At 44.7% G+C, this 14,882-nt stretch overlaps 14 non-coding genes and 29 pseudogenes across 14 annotated transcripts; all 43 read right to left on the reverse strand.

The window, feature by feature from the left end:
• Nucleotides 1-1,256: 1,256 nt before the first annotated feature.
• Nucleotides 1,257-1,375, reverse strand: LOC131702868 (5S ribosomal RNA; annotated as a pseudogene).
• Nucleotides 1,376-1,489: 114 nt separating this feature from the next.
• LOC131702869 (5S ribosomal RNA) lies at nt 1,490-1,618 on the reverse strand (annotated as a pseudogene).
• Nucleotides 1,619-3,686: 2,068 nt separating this feature from the next.
• Nucleotides 3,687-3,805, reverse strand: LOC131702859 (5S ribosomal RNA). Its single transcript, XR_009309572.1, has one exon. It is a non-coding gene; the product is annotated as a 5S ribosomal RNA (ribosomal RNA).
• Nucleotides 3,806-3,905: 100 nt separating this feature from the next.
• On the reverse strand, nt 3,906-4,024 carry LOC131702808 (5S ribosomal RNA; annotated as a pseudogene).
• A 114-nt stretch (nt 4,025-4,138) lies between these two features.
• On the reverse strand, nt 4,139-4,267 carry LOC131702813 (5S ribosomal RNA; annotated as a pseudogene).
• Nucleotides 4,268-4,381: 114 nt separating this feature from the next.
• Nucleotides 4,382-4,500, reverse strand: LOC131702811 (5S ribosomal RNA; annotated as a pseudogene).
• Nucleotides 4,501-4,614: 114 nt separating this feature from the next.
• LOC131702806 (5S ribosomal RNA) lies at nt 4,615-4,743 on the reverse strand (annotated as a pseudogene).
• Nucleotides 4,744-6,096: 1,353 nt separating this feature from the next.
• On the reverse strand, nt 6,097-6,205 carry LOC131702822 (5S ribosomal RNA; annotated as a pseudogene).
• Nucleotides 6,206-6,305: 100 nt separating this feature from the next.
• Nucleotides 6,306-6,414, reverse strand: LOC131702828 (5S ribosomal RNA; annotated as a pseudogene).
• Nucleotides 6,415-6,514: 100 nt separating this feature from the next.
• Nucleotides 6,515-6,633, reverse strand: LOC131702846 (5S ribosomal RNA). Its single transcript, XR_009309558.1, has one exon. It is a non-coding gene; the product is annotated as a 5S ribosomal RNA (ribosomal RNA).
• Nucleotides 6,634-6,733: 100 nt separating this feature from the next.
• Nucleotides 6,734-6,842, reverse strand: LOC131702814 (5S ribosomal RNA; annotated as a pseudogene).
• A 100-nt stretch (nt 6,843-6,942) lies between these two features.
• On the reverse strand, nt 6,943-7,061 carry LOC131702809 (5S ribosomal RNA). Its single transcript, XR_009309548.1, has one exon. It is a non-coding gene; the product is annotated as a 5S ribosomal RNA (ribosomal RNA).
• Nucleotides 7,062-7,161: 100 nt separating this feature from the next.
• LOC131702876 (5S ribosomal RNA) lies at nt 7,162-7,280 on the reverse strand (annotated as a pseudogene).
• A 111-nt stretch (nt 7,281-7,391) lies between these two features.
• LOC131702834 (5S ribosomal RNA) lies at nt 7,392-7,500 on the reverse strand (annotated as a pseudogene).
• Nucleotides 7,501-7,600: 100 nt separating this feature from the next.
• On the reverse strand, nt 7,601-7,719 carry LOC131702849 (5S ribosomal RNA). The gene has a single exon (XR_009309561.1). It is a non-coding gene; the product is annotated as a 5S ribosomal RNA (ribosomal RNA).
• Nucleotides 7,720-8,042: 323 nt separating this feature from the next.
• Nucleotides 8,043-8,161, reverse strand: LOC131702856 (5S ribosomal RNA). Its single transcript, XR_009309569.1, has one exon. It is a non-coding gene; the product is annotated as a 5S ribosomal RNA (ribosomal RNA).
• Nucleotides 8,162-8,275: 114 nt separating this feature from the next.
• LOC131702852 (5S ribosomal RNA) lies at nt 8,276-8,394 on the reverse strand. The gene has a single exon (XR_009309565.1). It is a non-coding gene; the product is annotated as a 5S ribosomal RNA (ribosomal RNA).
• Nucleotides 8,395-8,494: 100 nt separating this feature from the next.
• LOC131702839 (5S ribosomal RNA) lies at nt 8,495-8,604 on the reverse strand (annotated as a pseudogene).
• Nucleotides 8,605-8,852: 248 nt separating this feature from the next.
• LOC131702815 (5S ribosomal RNA) lies at nt 8,853-8,961 on the reverse strand (annotated as a pseudogene).
• Nucleotides 8,962-9,061: 100 nt separating this feature from the next.
• LOC131702817 (5S ribosomal RNA) lies at nt 9,062-9,170 on the reverse strand (annotated as a pseudogene).
• A 112-nt stretch (nt 9,171-9,282) lies between these two features.
• LOC131702824 (5S ribosomal RNA) lies at nt 9,283-9,391 on the reverse strand (annotated as a pseudogene).
• Nucleotides 9,392-9,625: 234 nt separating this feature from the next.
• Nucleotides 9,626-9,734, reverse strand: LOC131702830 (5S ribosomal RNA; annotated as a pseudogene).
• Nucleotides 9,735-9,846: 112 nt separating this feature from the next.
• Nucleotides 9,847-9,955, reverse strand: LOC131702825 (5S ribosomal RNA; annotated as a pseudogene).
• Nucleotides 9,956-10,055: 100 nt separating this feature from the next.
• On the reverse strand, nt 10,056-10,164 carry LOC131702833 (5S ribosomal RNA; annotated as a pseudogene).
• A 100-nt stretch (nt 10,165-10,264) lies between these two features.
• LOC131702810 (5S ribosomal RNA) lies at nt 10,265-10,393 on the reverse strand (annotated as a pseudogene).
• A 101-nt stretch (nt 10,394-10,494) lies between these two features.
• Nucleotides 10,495-10,623, reverse strand: LOC131702867 (5S ribosomal RNA; annotated as a pseudogene).
• Nucleotides 10,624-10,738: 115 nt separating this feature from the next.
• Nucleotides 10,739-10,857, reverse strand: LOC131702863 (5S ribosomal RNA). The gene has a single exon (XR_009309576.1). It is a non-coding gene; the product is annotated as a 5S ribosomal RNA (ribosomal RNA).
• Nucleotides 10,858-10,985: 128 nt separating this feature from the next.
• LOC131702804 (5S ribosomal RNA) lies at nt 10,986-11,104 on the reverse strand. Its single transcript, XR_009309547.1, has one exon. It is a non-coding gene; the product is annotated as a 5S ribosomal RNA (ribosomal RNA).
• A 114-nt stretch (nt 11,105-11,218) lies between these two features.
• LOC131702812 (5S ribosomal RNA) lies at nt 11,219-11,337 on the reverse strand (annotated as a pseudogene).
• Nucleotides 11,338-11,448: 111 nt separating this feature from the next.
• On the reverse strand, nt 11,449-11,557 carry LOC131702831 (5S ribosomal RNA; annotated as a pseudogene).
• A 114-nt stretch (nt 11,558-11,671) lies between these two features.
• Nucleotides 11,672-11,780, reverse strand: LOC131702823 (5S ribosomal RNA; annotated as a pseudogene).
• A 100-nt stretch (nt 11,781-11,880) lies between these two features.
• On the reverse strand, nt 11,881-11,989 carry LOC131702829 (5S ribosomal RNA; annotated as a pseudogene).
• A 100-nt stretch (nt 11,990-12,089) lies between these two features.
• On the reverse strand, nt 12,090-12,208 carry LOC131702847 (5S ribosomal RNA). The gene has a single exon (XR_009309559.1). It is a non-coding gene; the product is annotated as a 5S ribosomal RNA (ribosomal RNA).
• Nucleotides 12,209-12,308: 100 nt separating this feature from the next.
• Nucleotides 12,309-12,427, reverse strand: LOC131702853 (5S ribosomal RNA). The gene has a single exon (XR_009309566.1). It is a non-coding gene; the product is annotated as a 5S ribosomal RNA (ribosomal RNA).
• A 100-nt stretch (nt 12,428-12,527) lies between these two features.
• LOC131702816 (5S ribosomal RNA) lies at nt 12,528-12,646 on the reverse strand. The gene has a single exon (XR_009309549.1). It is a non-coding gene; the product is annotated as a 5S ribosomal RNA (ribosomal RNA).
• Nucleotides 12,647-12,746: 100 nt separating this feature from the next.
• On the reverse strand, nt 12,747-12,865 carry LOC131702805 (5S ribosomal RNA; annotated as a pseudogene).
• Nucleotides 12,866-12,976: 111 nt separating this feature from the next.
• Nucleotides 12,977-13,085, reverse strand: LOC131702835 (5S ribosomal RNA; annotated as a pseudogene).
• A 100-nt stretch (nt 13,086-13,185) lies between these two features.
• Nucleotides 13,186-13,304, reverse strand: LOC131702851 (5S ribosomal RNA). The gene has a single exon (XR_009309563.1). It is a non-coding gene; the product is annotated as a 5S ribosomal RNA (ribosomal RNA).
• Nucleotides 13,305-13,641: 337 nt separating this feature from the next.
• Nucleotides 13,642-13,750, reverse strand: LOC131702832 (5S ribosomal RNA; annotated as a pseudogene).
• Nucleotides 13,751-13,850: 100 nt separating this feature from the next.
• On the reverse strand, nt 13,851-13,969 carry LOC131702857 (5S ribosomal RNA). Its single transcript, XR_009309570.1, has one exon. It is a non-coding gene; the product is annotated as a 5S ribosomal RNA (ribosomal RNA).
• A 114-nt stretch (nt 13,970-14,083) lies between these two features.
• On the reverse strand, nt 14,084-14,202 carry LOC131702865 (5S ribosomal RNA; annotated as a pseudogene).
• A 114-nt stretch (nt 14,203-14,316) lies between these two features.
• On the reverse strand, nt 14,317-14,435 carry LOC131702854 (5S ribosomal RNA). Its single transcript, XR_009309567.1, has one exon. It is a non-coding gene; the product is annotated as a 5S ribosomal RNA (ribosomal RNA).
• A 100-nt stretch (nt 14,436-14,535) lies between these two features.
• Nucleotides 14,536-14,645, reverse strand: LOC131702840 (5S ribosomal RNA; annotated as a pseudogene).
• Between the last annotated feature and the right edge of the window lie 237 nt (nt 14,646-14,882).

Genomic DNA, 14,882 nt, shown 5'->3' on the forward strand with positions numbered 1-14,882 from the left:
CCCCAGAGATGTACCCTACTTAGCTCAATCCAGACGGTTGTCATGCTGATGCGCTGGGGAGGCTGCACTTTGGTTGATCCCAGGAGCCAGCATCGCAGCCGTTGTGTGTGCTGATGCGCCAGGGAGGCAAAATAAGCTGATCCCTGGAGCCAGCATTACACTTCAGCCATTAACACCAGACAGAAGGATATCTACATCATCATATGGAAGGAAACGTAAATGGATGGAGACACATATGGATCACATTAGTTTACTGTAAAGCTACGTCTTAGTTGGTGCTTATCTTGGCGAGAGCCGAGTTCAAATCAGCATGAAGTTTTAACATCTACTCTCGTGTAATGGAAATCATGAAGATCTGGATACGTCCAGTGACTGCTGTGAATAGCGCAGCTGGTAACAAGGGAAAGACCTTGTGACAGCCTGGAGAGACAGCTGACAGGAGGAAAGAGACCCCATTGGGGCTGGTAAGGGTTAGCTACCCTTGTCGGCAGTATCCAGCTCTGTGTTTACAGGATGCTGGAGACACCCGCCCAAGGCTTCTAGGAAATTAAAGAGAAAAATACCCCTAGAGTCTGCGAGAGCGGGGGCGGAAGATGACTCAACGTTGGACAACACGGTTAACGACTTAGGAACGGAAACGGATATGAGTATGGAGAGTACTTCACAAAAGAGTAGTTCAAGATCTGCAGTTAACAAAGACATGGAACTCCAGGTTTGTGTCTGCGGCTGGAGCAAGGCGACAACGGTCAGGGGTTTGAAGATTCATCAAGGGAGAATGAAATGCTTGAGGGAGAAGGGACAAGGGACAAGGGCCTCACATTGATCAGTACTTCTTACGAAGTCAGTCAAGTCAGTCGAATGAAATCCAGCGACAGGAAGCAAACCACAGTTCGCAGGATATCAGCACCCCTGTCATAGATTTGAGGAGGACTTGCATGGACACAGTTAGTGATGAACCTAATGATCCTTGTGAACCCGGTCAGACAAACCAGCATAAGAGAAAAAAGAACCTCAACGGGCACAAGCCTGGAGTTAAATGGCCAAGAGCTTGTGAGAAAACTGCATGGGACACAGTAAACACAGATCTCTGCGTTGCATTGGAAAGCTTCTGAGATCAGACGAGATCAGGCTTATTCAAGGTGGTGTGGCCGCAGGCGATTGCATTTCTGCTTTCATGACTTTTTTGTTTAGTGAGCTGGGGGTGATTCCTCCAAAATTTCCTTTTGTCCTCCACACATTTCAATTGTAAAATGTAATGCCTGCAGCACTTGATATTCCCAGGTGGTCTCCCATCCAAGTACTAACCAAGCCCAACATTGCTTAGCTTCTGAGATCAGACAAGATCAGGCTTATTCAAGGTGGTGTGGCCGGAGGCGATTGCAGTTCTGCTTTCATGACTTTTATGTTTAGTGAGCTGGGGGTGATTCCTCCAAAATTTCCTTTTGTCCTCCACACATTTCAATTGTAAAATGTAATTACAAAATTGTAATGCCTGCAGCACTTGATATTCCCAGGTGGTCTCCCATCCAAGTACTAACCAAGCCCAACATTGCTTAGCTTCTGAGATCAGACGAGATCAGGCGAGATCAGACTTATTCAAGGTGGCGTGGCCGCAGGCGATTGCATTTCTGCTTTCATGACTTTTATGTTTAGTGAGCTGGGGGTGATTCCTCCAAAATTTCCTTTTGTCCTCCACACATTTCAATTGTAAAATGTAATTACAAAAATGTAATGCCTGCAGCACTTGCTATTCCCAGGTGGTCTCCCTAAGACAACATTCCTCCGCCCAGGAGAGCAACCACCAAGAAAAGGTGTTAAAACCAATCCTCGCCCATGACAACTGGAAGCTGCTAGAGACTGGAAAATGCTGGCAGATGTTGGTCAACGGCTTATTTTTCCACCTGAGATTGCCACCACTAACCTTCGAGCAGATATTGTCTTGTGGTCAGGATCAGCATGCCTTGTTCACCTGGTAGAGTTAACAGTGCCATGGGAGGATGCTGTAGATGAGGCGTATGAGAGGAAGAGACTGCGGTATGCTCAACTAGCCACTGAAGCGGAACAACGAGGATGGAGAGTTCGGGTTTACCCAGTGGAAGTGGGTTGTCGAAGATTTGTGGCACACTCTACAACCCGGTTTCTCAGAGACGTCGGATTCAGTGGCCAAGAGTTGCGTCGCACAGTGAAGAACTTATCTGAAGCAGCAGAGAGGAGCAGCAACTGGCTGTGGTTGAGACGAAAAGAATCTGGCTGGGGATCTCAAGCACAATAGAAAGAAAGAAACGCTGATGTACAGGTAAGTAAGCTGGGCTGAGTTGAGTGGGGGACGGAGGGGGGTGATGCTGTTATGCCAGAATCACCGTCGAGCCCTCTTGAGGTGTCGTGGGCTAGTCGACGAAACACTAAGGATGGAAGGTGCCCACTTGAAAACCCCAGAGATGTACCCTACTTAGCTCAATCCAGACGGTTGTCATGCTGATGCGCTGGGGAGGCTGCACTTTGGTTGATCCCAGGAGCCAGCATCGCAGCCGTTGTGTGTGCTGATGCGCCAGGGAGGCAAAATAAGCTGATCCCTGGAGCCAGCATTACACTTCAGCCATTAACACCAGACAGAAGGATATCTACATCATCATATGGAAGGAAACGTAAATGGATGGAGACACTTATGGATCACATTAGTTTACTGTAAAGCTACGTCTTAGTTGGTGCTTATCTTGGCGAGAGCCGAGTTCAAATCAGCATGAAGTTTTAACATCTACTCTCGTGTAATGGAAATCATGAAGATCTGGATACGTCCAGTGACTGCTGTGAATAGCGCAGCTGGTAACAAGGGAAAGACCTTGTGACAGCCTGGAGAGACAGCTGACAGGAGGAAAGAGACCCCATTGGGGCTGGTAAGGGTTAGCTACCCTTGTCGGCAGTATCCAGCTCTGTGTTTACAGGATGCTGGAGACACCCGCCCAAGGCTTCTAGGAAATTAAAGAGAAAAATACCCCTAGAGTCTGCGAGAGCGGGGGCGGAAGATGACTCAACGTTGGACAACACGGTTAACGACTTAGGAACGGAAACGGATATGAGTATGGAGAGTACTTCACAAAAGAGTAGTTCAAGATCTGCAGTTAACAAAGACATGGAACTCCAGGTTTGTGTCTGCGGCTGGAGCAAGGCGACAACGGTCAGGGGTTTGAAGATTCATCAAGGGAGAATGAAATGCTTGAGGGAGAAGGGACAAGGGACAAGGGCCTCACATTGATCAGTACTTCTTACGAAGTCAGTCAAGTCAGTCGAATGAAATCCAGCGACAGGAAGCAAACCACAGTTCGCAGGATATCAGCACCCCTGTCATAGATTTGAGGAGGACTTGCATGGACACAGTTAGTGATGAACCTAATGATCCTTGTGAACCCGGTCAGACAAACCAGCATAAGAGAAAAAAGAACCTCAACGGGCACAAGCCTGGAGTTAAATGGCCAAGAGCATGTGAGAAAACTGCATGGGACACAGTAAACACAGATCTCTGCGTTGCATTGGAAAGCTTCTGAGATCAGACGAGATCAGGCTTATTCAAGGTGGTGTGGCCGCAGGCGATTGCATTTCTGCTTTCATGACTTTTTTGTTTAGTGAGCTGGGGGTGATTCCTCCAAAATTTCCTTTTGTCCTCCACACATTTCAATTGTAAAATGTAATGCCTGCAGCACTTGATATTCCCAGGTGGTCTCCCATCCAAGTACTAACCAAGCCCAACATTGCTTAGCTTCTGAGATCAGACGAGATCAGGCTTATTCAAGGTGGTGTGGCCGGAGGCGATTGCAGTTCTGCTTTCATGACTTTTATGTTTAGTGAGCTGGGGGTGATTCCTCCAAAATTTCCTTTTGTCCTCCACACATTTCAATTGTAAAATGTAATGCCTGCAGCACTTGATATTCCCAGGTGGTCTCCCGTCCAAGTACTACCCAAGCCCAACTTTGCTTAGCTTCTGAGATAAGATGAGATCAGGCTTATTCAAGGTGGTGTGGCCTCAGGCGAGTGCATATCTGCTTTCATGACTTTTATGTTTAGTGAGCTGGGGGTGATTCCTCCAAAATTTCCTTTTGTCCTCCACACATTTCAATTGTAAAATGTAATTACAAAAATGTAATGCCTGCAGCACTTGATATTCCCAGGTGGTCTCCCATCCAAGTACTAACCAAGCCTAACATTGCTTAGCTTCTGAGATCAGCCGAGATCAGGCGAGATCAGACCTATTCAAGGTGGTGTGGCCGCAGGCGATTGTATTTCTGCTTTCATGACTTTTATGTTTAGTGAGCTGGGGGTGATTCCTCCAAAATTTCCTTTTGTCCTCCACACATTTCAATTGTAAAATGTAATTACAAAAATGTAATGCCTGCAGCACTTGCTATTCCCAGGTGGTCTCCCGTCCAAGTACTACCCAAGCCCAACTTTGCTTAGCTTCTGAGATAAGACGAGATCAGGCATATTCAAGGTGGTGTGGCCTCAGACGTGTGCATATCTGCTTTCATGATTTTTATGTTTAGTGAGCTGGGGGTGATTCCTCCAAAATTTCCTTTTGTCCTCCACACATTTCAATTGTAAAATGTAATTACAAAAATGTAATGCCTGCAGCACTTGATATTCCCAGGTGGTCTCCCATCCAAGTACTAACCAAGCCCAACATTGCTTAGCTTCTGAGATCAGCCGAGATCAGGCGAGATCAGACTTATTCAAGGTGGTGTGGCCGCAGGCGATTGTATTTCTGCTTCCATGACTTTTATGTTTAGTGAGCTGGGGGTGATTCCTCCAAAATTTCCTTTTGTCCTCCACACATTTCAATTGTAAAATGTAATTACAAAAATGTAATGCCTGCAGCACTTGCTATTCCCAGGTTGTCTCCCTAAGACAACATTCCTCCGCCCAGGAGAGCAACCACCAAGAAAAGGTGTTAAAACCAATCCTCGCCCAGGACAACTGGAAGCTGCTGGAGACTGGAAAATGCTGGCAGATGTTGGTCAACGGCTTATTTTTCCACCTGAGATTGCCACCACTAACCTTCAACCAGATATTGTCTTGTGGTCTGGATCAGCATGCCTTGTTCACCTGGTAGAGTTAACAGTGCCATGGGAGGATGCTGTAGATGAGGCGTATGAGAGGAAGAGACTGCGGTATGCTCAGCTAGCCACTGAAGCGGAACAGCGAGGATGGAGAGTTCGCGTTTACCCAGTGGAAGTGGGTTGTCGAGGATTTGTGGCACACTCTACAACCCGGTATCTCAGAGACGTCGGATTCAGTGGCCAAGAGTTGCGTCGCACAGTGAAGAACTTATCTGAAGCAGCAGAGAGGAGCAGCAACTGGCTGTGGTTGAGACGGAAAGATTCTGGCTGGGGATCTCAAGCACAATAGAAAGAAAGAAACGCTGATGTACAGGTAAGTAAGCTGGGCTGAGTTGAGTGGGGGACGGAGGGGGGTGATGCTGGGACGCTAGAATCACCGTCGAGCCCTCTTGAGGTGTCGTGGGCTAGTCAACGAAACATTGAGGATGGGAGGTGCCCACTTGAAAACGCCAGAGATGTACCCTACTTAGCTCAATCCAGACGGTTGTCATGCTGATGCGCTGGGGAGGCCGCACTTTGGTTGATCCCCGGAGCCAGCATCGCAGCCGTTGTGTGTGCTGATGCGCCAGGGATGCAAAATAAGCTGATCCCTGGAGCCAGCATTACACTTCAGCCATTAACACCAGACAGAAGGATATCTACATCATCATATGGAAGGAAACGTAAATGGATGGAGACACTTATGGATCACATTAGTTTACTGTAAAGCTACGTCTTAGTTGGTGCTTATCTTGGCGAGAGCCGAGTTCAAATCACCATGAAGTTTTAACATCTACTCTCGTGTAATGGAAATCATAACCATCCAAGTACTAACCAAGCCCAACATTGCTTAGCTTCTGAGATCAGACTTATTCAAGGTGGTGCGGCCGCAGGCGATTGCATTTCTGCTTTCATGACTTTTATGTTTAGTGAGCTGGGGGTGATTCCTCCAAAATTTCCATTTGTCCTCCACACATTTCAATTGTAAAATGTAATTACAAAAATGTAATGCCTGCAGCACTTGATATTCTCACGTGGTCTCCCATCCAAGTACTAACCAAGCCCAACATTGCTTAGCTTCTGAGATCAGACTTATTCAAGGTGGTGTGGCCGCAGGCGATTGCATTCCTGCTTTCATGACTTTTATGTTTAGTGAGCTGGGGGTCATTCCTCCAAAATTTCCTTTTGTCCTCCACACATTTCAATTGTAAAATGTAATGCCTGCAGCACTTGATATTCCCAGGTGGTCTCCCATCCAAGTACTAACCAAGCCCAACATTGCTTAGCTTCTGAGATCAGACTTATTCAAGGTGGTGTGGCCGCAGGTGATTGCGTTTCTGCTTTCATGACTTTTATGTTTAGTGAGCTGGGGGTCATTCCTCCAAAATTTCCTTTTGTCCTCCACACATTTCAATTGTAAACTGTAATGCCTGCAGCACTTGATATTCCCAGGTGGTCTCCCATCCAAGTACTAACCAAGCCCAACATTGCTTAGCTTCTGAGATCAGACGAGATCAGGCTTATTCAAGGTGGTGTGGCCGCAGGAGATTGCATTTCTGCTTTCATGACTTTTATGTTTAGTGAGCTGGGGGTGATTCCTCCAAAATTTCCTTTTGTCCTCCACACATTTCAATTGTAAAATGTAATGCCTGCAGCACTTGATATTCCCAGGTGGTCTCCCATCCAAGTACTAACCAAGCCCAACATTGCTTAGCTTCTGAGATCAGACTTATTCAAGGTGGTGTGGCCGCAGGCGATTGCATTTCTGCTTTCATGACTTTTATGTTTAGTGAGCTGGGGGTGATTCCTCCAAAATTTCCATTTGTCCTCCACACATTTCAATTGTAAAATGTAATGCCTGCAGCACTTGATATTCCCAGGTGGTCTCCCATCCAAGTACTAACCAAGCCCAACATTGCTTAGCTTCTGAGATCAGACGAGATCAGGCTTATTCAAGGTGGTGTGGCCGCAGGCGATTACATTTCTGCTTTCATGACTTTTATGTTTAGTGAGCTGGGGGTGATTCCTCCAAAATTTCCTTTTGTCCTCCACACATTTCAATTGTAAAATGTAATGCCTGCAGCACTTGATATTCCCAGGTGGTCTCCCATCCAAGTACTAACCAAGCACAACATTGCTTAGCTTCTGAGATCAGACGAGATCAGACTTATTCAAGGTGGTGCGGCCGCAGGCGATTGCATTTCTGCCCTCATGACTTTTATGTTTAGTGAGCTGGGGGTGATTCCTCCAAAATTTCCTTTTGTCCACACATTTCAATTGCAAAATGTAATTACAAAAATGTAATGCCTGCAGCACTTGATATTCCCAGGTGGTCTCCCATCCAAGTACTAACCAAGCCCAACATTGCTTAGCTTCTGAGGTCAGACTTATTCAAGGTGGTGTGGCCGCAGGAGATTGCATTTCTGCTTTCATGACTTTTATGTTTAGTGAGCTGGGGGTGATTCCTCCAAAATTTCCTTTTGTCCTCCACACATTTCAATTGTAAAATGTAATGCCTGCAGCACTTGATATTCCCAGGTGGTCTCCCATCCAAGTACTAACCAAGCCCAACATTGTTTAGCTTCTGAGATCAGACGAGATCAGGCTTATTCAAGGTGGTGTGGCCACAGGCGATTGCATGCCTGCTTTCATGACTTTTATGTTTAGTGAGCTGGGGGTGATTCCTCCAAAATTTCCTTTTGTCCTCCACACATTTGAATTGTAAAATGTAATTACAAAAATGTAATGCCTGCTTCACTTGATATTCCCAGGTGGTCTCCCATCCAAGTACTAACCAAGCCCAACATTGCTTAGCTTCTGAGATCAGACTTATTCAAGGTGGTGCGGCCGCAGGCGATTGCATTTCTGCTCTCATGACTTTTACGTTTAGTGAGCTGGGGGTGATTCCTCCAAAATTTCCATTTGTCCTCCACACATTTCAATTCTAAAATGTAATGCCTGCAGCACTTGATATTCCCAGGTGGTCTCCCATCCAAGTACTAACCAAGCCCAACATTGCTTAGTTTCTAAGATCAGACGAGATCAGGCTTATTCAAGGAGGTGTGGCCGCAGGCGATTGCATTTCTGCTCTCATGACTTTTATGTTTAGTGAGCTGGGGGTGATTCCTCCAAAATTTCCATTTGTCGTCCACACATTTCAATTGCAAAATGTAATTACAAAAATGTAATGCCTGCAGCACTTGATATTCCCAGGTGGTCTCCCATCCAAGTACTAACCAAGACCAACATTGCTTAGCTTCTGAGATCAGACGAGATCAGGCTTATTCAAGGTGGTGTGGCCGCAGGCGATTGCATTTCTGCTTTCATGACTTTTATGTTTAGTGAGCTGGGGGTGATTCCTCCAAAATTTCCTTTTGTCCTCCACACATTTCAATTGTAAAATGTAATGCCTGCAGCACTTGATATTCCCAGGTGGTCTCCCATCCAAGTACTAACCAAGCCCAACAATTGCTTAGCTTCTGAGATCAGACTTATTCAAGGTGGTGCGGCCGCAGGCGATTGCGTTTCTGCTCTCATGACTTTTATGTTTAGTGAGCTGGGGGTGATTCCTCCAAAATTTCCATTTGTCCTCCACACATTTCAATTGCAAAATGTAATTACAAAAATGTAATGCCTTCAGCACTTGATATTCCCAGGTGGTCTCCCATCCAAGTACTAACCAAGCCCAACATTGCTTAGCTTCTGAGATCAGACGAGATCAGGCTTATTTATTTTTTTTATTTTATTTTTTTTACAAAAATGTAATGCCTGCAGCACTTGATATTCCCAGGTGGTCTCCCATCCAAGTACTAACCAAGCCCAACATTGCTTAGCTTCTGAGATCAGACTTATTCAAGGTGGTGTGGCCGCAGGCGATTGCATTTCTGCTTTCATGACTTTTATGTTTAGTGAGCTGGGGGTGATTTCTCCAAAATTTCCTTTTGTCCTCCACACATTTCAATTGTAAAATGTAATGCCTGCAGCACTTGATATTCCCAGGTGGTCTCCCATCCAAGTACTAACCAAGCCCAACATTGCTTAGCTTCTGAGATCAGACTTATTCAAGGTGGTGTGGCCGCAGGCGATTGCATTTCTGCTTTCATGACTTTTATGTTTAGTGAGCTGGGTTGTGATTCCTCCAAAATTTCCATTTGTCCACACATTTCAATTGTAAAATGTAATTACAAAAATGTAATGCCTGCAGCACTTGATATTCCCAGGTGGTTTCCCATCCAAGTACTAACCAAGCCCAACATTGCTTAGCTTCTGAGATCAGACTTATTCAAGGTGGTGTGGCTGCAGGCGATTGCATTTCTGCTTTCATGACTTTTATGTTTAGTGAGCTGGGGGTGATTCCTCCAAAATTTCCTTTTGTCCTCCACACATTTCAATTGTAAAATGTAATGCCTGCAGCACTTGATATTCACAGGTGGTCTCCCATCCAAGTACTAACCAAGCCCAACATTGCTTAGCTTCTGAGATCAGACGAGATCAGGCTTATTTATTTTTTTTATTTTTATTTTTTTACAAAAATGTAATGCCTGCAGCACTTGATATTCCCAGGTGGTCTCCCATCCAAGTACTAACCAAGCCCAACATTGCTTAGCTTCTGAGATCAGACTTATTCAAGGTGGTGCGGCCGCAGGCGATTGCATTTCTGCTCTCATGACTTTTATGTTTAGTGAGCTGGGTTGTGATTCCTCCAAAATTTCCATTTGTCCACACATTTCAATTGTAAAATGTAATTACAAAAATGTAATGCCTGCAGCACTTGATATTCCCAGGTGGTTTCCCATCCAAGTACTAACCAAGCCCAACATTGCTTAGCTTCTGAGATCAGACTTATTCAAGGTGGTGTGGCTGCAGGCGATTGCATTTCTGCTTTCATGACTTTTATGTTTAGTGAGCTGGGGGTGATGCCTCCAAAATTTCCTTTTGTCCTCCACACATTTCAATTGTAAAATGTAATGCCTGCAGCACTTGATATTCCCAGGTGGTCTCCCATCCAAGTACTAACCAAGCCCAACATTGCTTAGCTTCTGAGATCAGACTTATTCAAGGTGGTGCGGCTGCAGGCGATTGCATTTCTGCTTTCATGACTTTTATGTTTAGTGAGCTGGGGGTGATTCCTCCCAAATTTCCTTTTGTCGTCCACACATTTCAATTGTAAAATGTAATGCCTGCAGCAATTGATATTCCCAGGTGGTCTCCCATCCAAGTACTAACCAAGCCCAACATTGCTTTGCTTCTGAGATCAGATGAGATCAGGCGAGATCAGGCTTATTCAAGGTGGTGTGGCCGCAGGCGATTGCATTTCTGCTTTTATGACTTTTATGTTTAGTGAGCTGGGTTGTGATTCCTCCAAAATTTCCTTTTGTCCTCCACACATTTCAATTGTAAAATGTAATGCCTGCAGCACTTGATATTCCCAGGTGGTCTCCCATCCAAGTACTAACCAAGCCCAACATTGCTTTGCTTCTGAGATCAGATGAGATCAGGCGAGATCAGGCTTATTCAAGGTGGTGTGGCCGCAGGCGATTGCATTTCTGCTTTTATGACTTTTATGTTTAGTGAGCTGGGTTGTGATTCCTCCAAAATTTCCTTTTGTCCTCCACACATTTCAATTCTAAAATGTAATTACAAAAATGTAATGCCAGCAGCACTTGATATTCCCAGGTGGTCTCCCATCCAAGTACTAACCAAGCCCAACATTGCTTAGCTTCTGAGATCAGACAAGATCAGGCTTATTCAAGGTGGTGTGGCCGCAGGCGATTGCGTTTCTGCTTTCATGACTTTTATGTTTAGTGAGCTGGGGGTGATTCCTCCAAAATTTCCTTTTGTCCTCCACACATTTGAATTGTAAAATGTAATTACAAAAATGTAATTACAAAAATGTAATGCCTGCAGCACTAGATATTCCCAGGTGGTCTCCCATCCAAGTACTAACCAAGCCCAACATTGCTTAGCTTCTGAGATCAGATGAGATCAGGCATATTCAAGGTGGTGTGGCCGCAGGCGATTGCATTTTTGCTTTCATGACTTTTATGTTTAGTGAGCTCGTGGTGATTCCTCCAAAATTTCCTTTTGTCCTCCACACATTTCAATTCTAAAATGTAATTACAAAAATGTATTGCCTGCAGCAATTGATATTCCCAGGTGGGGTCTCATCCAAGTACTAACCAAGCCCAACATTGCTTAGCTTCTGAGATCAGACGAGATCAGGCTTATTCAAGGTGGTGTGGCCGCAGGCGACTGCTTTTCTGTTTTCATGACTTTTATGTTTAGTGAGCTGGGGGTGATTCCTCCAAAATTTCCTTTTGTCCACACATTTCAATTGTAAAATGTAATTACAAAAATGTAATGCCTGCAGCACTTGATATTCCCAGGTGGTCTCCCATCCAAGTACTAACCAAGCCCAACATTGCTTAGCTTCTGAGATCAGACTTATTCAAGGTGGTGCGGCCGCAGGCGATTGCATTTCTGCTTTCATGACTTTTATGTTTAGTGAGCTGGGGGTGATTCCTCCAAAATTTCCATTTGTCCTCCACACATTTCAATTGTAAAATGTAATTACAAAAATGTAATGCCTGCAGCACTTGATATTCTCACGTGGTCTCCCATCCAAGTACTAACCAAGCCCAACATTGCTTAGCTTCTGAGATCAGACTTATTCAAGGTGGTGTGGCCGCAGGCGATTGCATTCCTGCTTTCATGACTTTTATGTTTAGTGAGCTGGGGGTCATTCCTCCAAAATTTCCTTTTGTCCTCCACACATTTCAATTGTAAAATGTAATGCCTGCAGCACTTGATATTCCCAGGTGGTCTCCCATCCAAGTACTAACCAAGCCCAACATTGCTTAGCTTCTGAGATCAGACTTATTCAAGGTGGTGTGGCCGCAGGTGATTGCGTTTCTGCTTTCATGACTTTTATGTTTAGTGAGCTGGGGGTCATTCCTCCAAAATTTCCTTTTGTCCTCCACACATTTCAATTGTAAACTGTAATGCCTGCAGCACTTGATATTCCCAGGTGGTCTCCCATCCAAGTACTAACCAAGCCCAACATTGCTTAGCTTCTGAGATCAGACGAGATCAGGCTTATTCAAGGTGGTGTGGCCGCAGGAGATTGCATTTCTGCTTTCATGACTTTTATGTTTAGTGAGCTGGGGGTGATTCCTCCAAAATTTCCTTTTGTCCTCCACACATTTCAATTGTAAAATGTAATGCCTGCAGCACTTGATATTCCCAGGTGGTCTCCCATCCAAGTACTAACCAAGACCAACATTGCTTAGCTTCTGAGATCAGACGAGATCAGGCTTATTCAAGGTGGTGTGGCCGCAGGCGATTGCATTTCTGCTTTCATGACTTTTATGTTTAGTGAGCTGGGGGTGATTCCTCCAAAATTTCCATTTGTCCTCCACACATTTCAATTGTAAAATGTAATGCCTGCAGCACTTGATATTCCCAGGTGGTCTCCCATCCAAGTACTAACCAAGCCCAACATTGCTTAGCTTCTGAGATCAGACGAGATCAGGCTTATTCAAGGTGGTGTGGCCGCAGGCGATTACATTTCTGCTTTCATGACTTTTATGTTTAGTGAGCTGGGGGTGATTCCTCCAAAATTTCCTTTTGTCCTCCACACATTTCAATTGTAAAATGTAATGCCTGCAGCACTTGATATTCCCAGGTGGTCTCCCATCCAAGTACTAACCAAGCACAACATTGCTTAGCTTCTGAGATCAGACGAGATCAGACTTATTCAAGGTGGTGCGGCCGCAGGCGATTGCATTTCTGCCCTCATGACTTTTATGTTTAGTGAGCTGGGGGTGATTCCTCCAAAATTTCCTTTTGTCCACACATTTCAATTGCAAAATGTAATTACAAAAATGTAATGCCTGCAGCACTTGATATTCCCAGGTGGTCTCCCATCCAAGTACTAACCAAGCCCAACATTGCTTAGCTTCTGAGGTCAGACTTATTCAAGGTGGTGTGGCCGCAGGAGATTGCATTTCTGCTTTCATGACTTTTATGTTTAGTGAGCTGGGGGTGATTCCTCCAAAATTTCCTTTTGTCCTCCACACATTTCAATTGTAAAATGTAATGCCTGCAGCACTTGATATTCCCAGGTGGTCTCCCATCCAAGTACTAACCAAGCCCAACATTGTTTAGCTTCTGAGATCAGACGAGATCAGGCTTATTCAAGGTGGTGTGGCCACAGGCGATTGCATGCCTGCTTTCATGACTTTTATGTTTAGTGAGCTGGGGGTGATTCCTCCAAAATTTCCTTTTGTCCTCCACACATTTGAATTGTAAAATGTAATTACAAAAATGTAATGCCTGCTTCACTTGATATTCCCAGGTGGTCTCCCATCCAAGTACTAACCAAGCCCAACATTGCTTAGCTTCTGAGATCAGACTTATTCAAGGTGGTGCGGCCGCAGGCGATTGCATTTCTGCTTTCTTGACTTTTATGTTTAGTGAGCTGGGGGTGATTCCTCCAAAATTTCCATTTGTCCTCCACACATTTCAATTGTAAAATGTAATTACAAAAAAGTAATGCCTGCAGCACTTGATATTCCCAGGTGGTCTCCCATCCAAGTACTAACCAAGCCCAACATTGCTTAGCTTCTGAGATCAGACTTATTCAAGGTGGTGCGGCCGCAGGCGATTGCATTTCTGCTCTCATGACTTTTACGTTTAGTGAGCTGTGGGTGATTCCTCCAAAATTTCCATTTGTCCTCCACACATTTCAATTGTAAAATGTAATGCCTGCAGCACTTGATATTCCCAGGTGGTCTCCCATCCAAGTACTAACCAAGCCCAACATTGCTTAGTTTCTAAGATCAGACGAGATCAGGCTTATTCAAGGAGGTGTGGCCGCAGGCGATTGCATTTCTGCTTTCATGACTTTTATGTTTAGTGAGCTCGTGGTGATTCCTCCAAAATTTCCTTTTGTCCTCCACACATTTCAATTCTAAAATGTAATTACAAAAATGTAATGCCTGCTTCACTTGATATTCCCAGGTGGTCTCCCATCCAAGTACTAACCAAGCCCAACATTGCTTAGCTTCTGAGATCAGACGAGATCAGGCTTATTCAAGGTGGTGTGGCCGCAGGCAATTGCATTTCTGCTCTCATGACTTTTATGTTTAGTGAGCTGGGGGTGATTCCTCCAAAATTTCCATTTGTCGTCCACACATTTCAATTGCAAAATGTAATTACAAAAATGTAATGCCTGCAGCACTTGATATTCCCAGGTGGTCTCCCATCCAAGTACTAACCAAGACCAACATTGCTTAGCTTCTGAGATCAGACGAGATCAGGCTTATTCAAGGTGGTGTGGCCGCAGGCGATTGCATTTCTGCTTTCATGACTTTTATGTTTAGTGAGCTGGGGGTGATTCCTCCAAAATTTCCTTTTGTCCTCCACACATTTCAATTGTAAAATGTAATGCCTGCAGCACTTGATATTCCCAGGTGGTCTCCCATCCAAGTACTAACCAAGCCCAACAATTGCTTAGCTTCTGAGATCAGACTTATTCAAGGTGGTGCGGCCGCAGGCGATTGCGTTTCTGCTCTCATGACTTTTATGTTTAGTGAGCTGGGGGTGATTCCTCCAAAATTTCCATTTGTCCTCCACACATTTCAATTGCAAAATGTAATTACAAAAATGTAATGCCTTCAGCACTTGATATTCCCAGGTGGTCTCCCATCCAAGTACTAACCAAGCCCAACATTGCTTAGCTTCTGAGATCAGACGAGATCAGGCTTATTTATTTTTTTATTTTATTTTTTTTAC

The sequence above is a fragment of the Acipenser ruthenus genome, chromosome 30 (assembly GCF_902713425.1).
Source record: "Acipenser ruthenus chromosome 30, fAciRut3.2 maternal haplotype, whole genome shotgun sequence".
NCBI lineage: Eukaryota > Metazoa > Chordata > Actinopteri > Acipenseriformes > Acipenseridae > Acipenser > Acipenser ruthenus.